Here is a 6,000-nt window from a genome sequence, read left to right as displayed (position 1 = left end):
TTGTTTATACCTGTAATTTTTATATGCATTCTGTGATTTTCTTTTTATTCTAATTGTAAACATTGTAATCTGGAGCTTTTCTCCTTGGGTCTCTGCTGAAAATGGGTCCTGGCTCAGCCAGACTAACCCAGTCAACAAATGGCAAATACATAAATAAAATGGATCTAGGCTTCCTCCCAATCCCCTCTGGTTCTGGACTGGAAATGGAGACAACCTTTATCCCTATATTTTTCTCCTCCTTATAGTGCCAGGTCCCAGTGCTGATTGACTTAAGGATACCTAGCTCCCAACAGGTACTGGCATCAATCTGGTTTGGTTCCTCCAATGCTACTGATGTCAGTGCTGGCTGTAGTTGGGGGGGGGGGGGCAAAATCAGAGCAGAGAGCTCCTCAATGTTTAAGTTGGAGTTTTCAGCCTTTGTACCATTGTGCCTGATGGCTGTGGTGTTGATGTCAGTGCTTCTGGCATTCATGCTGGAGGTCATCATCAGAACTGCATCCCCAAAAATGTGAACCTGTGTCAATCCCTCTTTGCTGAGATTTTCAGCACTGGGGGGTTGATGTTGACAAAGTATCCCCTTGGTGTGGTCTATCACTCTCCCATCAGTGGCAGAGCTTATGCTGATAACAGTAACAAAGGTACCATGTGTAATTCTGGTGCTCCAACCACTGCTGTAGAGGGCTCTCCCAAAGAATGCTTTGTGGGTGGTCTCTCCAGGTGCCACAAACTTCCTCCTCGGAATCCTGCCCACCAAGGAGAATGGCCAATACAGGATGTAAGGAGAAACATCTTGACTCTGCTCTGGAGTCTCCTGAGCCAGAATCAAATTTTTGTGTCTGAAGCTGAGACTCATTTTTCACCCCAATATACCCAAATTCAAGGATACAAAAGAGGGGAGTTGGCCAATGTGAACCCTATTAGCCTCAGTGAAGGTGCTACAGGAGGCATTTGGTCACTCCCATCACCATCCTGGGTGGCTCCCCAGTAGTAGACATGATTGGATTGGTCACTGTGGAGGACTGGAAAGGAACAGATTTGGTGGACCTATTTTCCAGGATACCTAACCAGATACCTTGTTCCTCCCAAGGACTGGAAGTGTTGATGCAGGAGCACAGCTATGGACATGCACATTAAATTGGCAGTGCTCAAGAGGGTTCCAGCCTGTCATTTCCCTGTTGTCCATTTCTAGAAGTCTACAGAGTTGGACCAATCTGGAACAAGGGTGGGCAGTTATCTGACAATGCAGCTTAAGTGCAGCTAGGAAAGCTGGCAGCAGAGTCACAGTGCAACACAATGCCTGACCCAGTCATTGTATTTCCAGGAGAACTTCAAAGTAGCCAGTATCAAAGCTCCATTTAATGGTACCATCCTTTTTGGTCTATAAATGAAAGACGAACTGGAGGATAGCAAGAAAGTGGAGAAGACCCTCACAATTGTTGTTTTGACAGTTATGGCTTCTCACTGCCACTTATAAAATATTTCAGCATGACCAGCAGCCACAAGGTTGGGTTTCTGCATAAAACTACCATGGTCACAGTGGTGGTTTCCATGGAGGAAACCAGCCCAATGACAAACATTAAAAGAGCAAACAGGAATCTGCTGCCCCTCAGCCAGCACGGCAGAAACAGTCTCCCTGAGGCCTCGCCCAGTTGTCCCACCCTGGAGGCACTGGGAGGGTTGTCTGTCCTTCCATTAGTCAGCATGGTCAACCATTGCATACAACTGGTGAATCCTGGACATATCTATCTATCTATCTATCTATCTATCTATCTATCTATCTATCTATCTATCTATCTATCTATCTGCATGTACTGGCAGTATATCAAAGTATGACTGTAAATTCTTTTTTTATTCGACCCATTGCTCCTACTACTATTGGAACTGTCTGGGTATATTTCTGCCACTTTGCTATTATTTCTGCCTGAAATTCCTGGTATTTTATGACTTTGTGTCTCTCTGTATGTAAGATACTGTAATCACTGGATATAGCAATTTCAATGATTAGTGCAACTTTCGTCTTTTTTTTCATAGATGACTACATCTGGTTTTCTTGCATCTATTTTTTAAATTGTTGGTAATGGGGGAATACACGTGATATAAACTTCATCATTATCTTTAATGCTTTGTGGCTCATGTTTCCAGTGCTCCTCAGCTATTCTTTTATTGTAGTGTTTGCACAATTACCAGTACAACAGTCTTGCCACATTATTGTGCCTTTCAGTATAAAGGCCCTCTGCCATAAGTGCATCACACCCAACAAGATGCCTGACTGTTTACATATTTTTTCTCACATCTTTTCAATGGACTTTGTAAACCAACATACCTGTAGTATACTATCCTGGGCCATTATTAGCCTTTCATCTTTTGGTTTCGGTTCACCTTAAGCATGCCTCTGTCAAATCATGGCAAGCATGAGGTTGTTCCAGTAGATCTCTGTACTTCCCCTACATTTATGTTTTTATTCCAATTTTTATTCCTTCTCATCTTATCCCTTTCCTTACATCCTTTTGTTATTGTTGTTGCTTTTGGCAAATTCAGTTGCTGCCTGATTTTTGCTACTTGTGTTTTGATTTCCATTCCCAATTAATACTAATATGCTTCTGTGAAACTAAGCAAAGATGTCATCTTAGACTTCCTCTGCTCATGTTTTAAAACTTTCAGTTGTTTTTCACCTGGTAAGGTCAGCAGATATGTATGCAGTTTTACAAGTGCAGATCTATACATGTAATCAGTTGTGACAAGGCCCATACCTCCTTCAGAATGAGGAATATATAATCTTGGTATACACTGATTTTTAAATATCATTTCATAAGCATGAAGCATTGTCTGTGTTTTATTCTCCATATCTTTGATATGAAGAAGATGGTTATGCACAGGGAACTATGCATAAGGGAATATGTTAAGCCTGGAAAGTTTAGAATCAGCTCTGAAGTGACTGATAGCTAAAGCTGTAGTCCCATCAGTAAGGGATAATGAGCCACAAATATGCAGATAAAATGTTATTTTAAATATATATTAAATAATGTTAGTATAATGTGATTAAGCAGTTGTATTATGTTAATGATATTTTCTGATGGTGACAGCATAAAATGCAGATGTTTTCTTAAATTTAGGGAAACAATGAAGCTACAGATTAATTTTTTCTACAATGTAAGAATGTCTGCATTATTTTACAGGTATATCTTGTAGAACACAAAGACACACATGAAAAGTTTGCAATTAAAATGTTGAAAGATCTACACTTGGCTGATGACATAACACTATGCTGGTATGTATACACAAAGTTTATTGTGCATGACTGTTTGAAGAAATTATGAAAACGTTACTTTTTGAGTGTAGAGTAATTCAACGTCTTGAGTATAGTGGTTGAATGGAGCTGAAATCTGATCTGCACATTACTTGAAATGCTGCAGTTGTTTATAGACTTGTAACTTCTTGGGGAGCTGGAGCAAAGATATGGAGCTACTGCCACAACAATAGCAAAGATTCAAAGAAACTTTATTGTCATTTAGGACCACACAAGTGCAGCCTAAACAAAATTACAAATGTCAGCTCACGAGAGAAATGCAGTGCAAATAACATAGATACAGCGGTATCAAAGAATAACATAAGAAAGAAAATAACATGTATGACATACAAGAGGTAGTTTACATTACGTAAACACATTCAATACCCATTATCCAGTAATAAATAATAAATAAATACCCACGACCAAGCCCCTACACTGTTAAGATAGAGAATAAATAGAGACTAGTCAACAGCAGCTGTTTAGTTACCATATTGCACTTGTTAACCTTAGACGTGACTCAGTATAGCCCTCGTATTACATAATAGTAATGCTGGTGGTAACTGCTCAGAGCAGTAGGATTAAATGAAAAAAAGAGGCTTCAATGTATCAGGTATTATGGTTGGTGTCTATTAATAAGTCTCACAGCTGTAGGATACAAACTGTTCCTGAATCTGGTAGTCCTACAGTGGACGCTGTGGTACCTCCTTCCAGACTCAAGTTGTGAGAACCAGCTGGATGGGGTGAATCAGAAAGAATTTTATATATTCTCTTTCTTGCTCTTGTAAAGAAAAGCTTCTGAATAGAAGGGAGGTTTGTGCTCAAGATTGTCTCAGCCACCCGCACCACCGTCTGTAGTTTCTTCTTCTCAGCAGCTGTCCAGTTGTTGAACCATGCTATGAAGTTGCTAGTGCGGATGCTCTTGATAGCTCCCCTGTAAAAAGTGGTAAGGGCAGACAATGGGAGCCTGGCCTTTTTAAGCTTTCTCAGGAGGTGAGATCTCTGTTGAGCCTCTCGACTATATGGTTGGTGTTAGCAGCCCAGCAGAGGTCATCAGAGATGTGAAAGCCCAGAAACGTGGTTGTTTTGACATTCTCTATTACCTCCCCTTTGATAGTGAGTGGTTGGTGAACTGTTGCCTTTCTCCTGAAGTCCATAATCATTTCTTTGGTCTTATTAACATTCAGGTCCAGATTGTTCCTGTCACACCAGGCAATCAAAGTGTTTACCTCATCCCTGTAGTTATGTTTATTCCCACTTCTAATGAGACTCACAAATGTGGTATCATCACCAAATTTTATAATATGGTTTGACTTATGTTTTGCAGTGCAGTCATGGGTGAGGAGGTGAAGAGTAAGGGGTTGAGCACACAACCTTGGGGAACACCAGTATTCGGGACTATGTGTTGAGAGGTGTTGTTTCCAGTGCATGTCCACTGGGGTCTACCAATCAGACAGTCAAGAGTCCAGTTATATAGATGTTTGTTTATCCCGAGTGTCATGAGCTTATCCACCAGTTGCATCGGTATCACAGGGTTGAACGCAGAACTGAAGTTGATGTACAGCATTGTCACGTTGTTCTTCCTCCCTTCTAGGTGTTTTAATGCAAGGTGTAGTGTGACTGATATAGCATCCACAGTTGATCTATTTGCCTGGTATGGAAACTGGAGAGGATCAAAGGACTTAGGCAGACTTGCAGATAGATGTTTCTTCACAATCCTCTCAAAGCACTTCATGACATTTGAGGTTAAGGCAGAACTACTAATGCTTAGTGGAGATATACATCCCAACCCTGGACAAATCAGTTACATCTCAAGAATTCATCACTAGTATAAAAAATAATAAACAAAAATATCATCTTGCCTCTTACTACTCCAAGATAGTCGTTTACTATTTCTTAATATAAAGCTTAGGAGCTTTGCCACCAAAATTAAAAATATTCATACATGCATGCATAGCTAAATACTCCCCAGACATATTAATAACCACTGAAACTTGGCTGAAAGTTGAAGATGCAGAAATGCTTCTCCCCGGGTTACAATATCATTAGATTTGATAGGCAAAAAAGCATGCGGGTAGGGAGGGTAGCCATAATAGCCATGTTTGCAACTTCAGTTCCATCAATAATGACACCATTATCAACATGCTAAAACTTGCAGCTGGTTAGCTATAAAAACCCTATCCTGAAATATGCTACCACATTTCAGCTTTACACTGTTACAAATACTAGCTCACCAAGCCCCCATTAGAACAAAAAGGGCAAAATCTAACCCTGCCCCATGGCTAACAAAAGAAACTAAACATCACATATCAGAGAGAGGTAGAACATTTTATTTATTTATTTTATTTTACATTTGTTGACCGGGCTAGTCCAGCTGGATGTATGTCCATTTTCACTGGAGGCCCGGGGAGAAAAGCTCCAATGGTTATTACAAGTGTAAACAAAAAACATAAAAGGATAGAAGGATAAAAGGATGAAAACAAAGATGAAAAGATTATATACAAACTTGAGTTAGTAGATTGTATACAAAATTGAATTAGTACACGTAAAACACATATAAGAGGAAATAGCAATTACAAGATAAGATTAATAATCAAATAAGTAATTACTTGCAATACACACATGATAATACATAGCGTGAGTAACAAATTGACAAAGAAATGAGAAAGAAAAACATTTTTTTTTTTTGTACAGTATATATGAGATTAAAGAGG

This window comes from Protopterus annectens, chromosome 1.part1, assembly GCF_019279795.1.
Source record: "Protopterus annectens isolate FY-2018-M chromosome 1.part1, PAN1.0, whole genome shotgun sequence".
Classification (NCBI taxonomy): Eukaryota; Metazoa; Chordata; order Ceratodontiformes; family Protopteridae; genus Protopterus; species Protopterus annectens.
Note: the sequence above shows the minus strand (reverse complement) of the source record.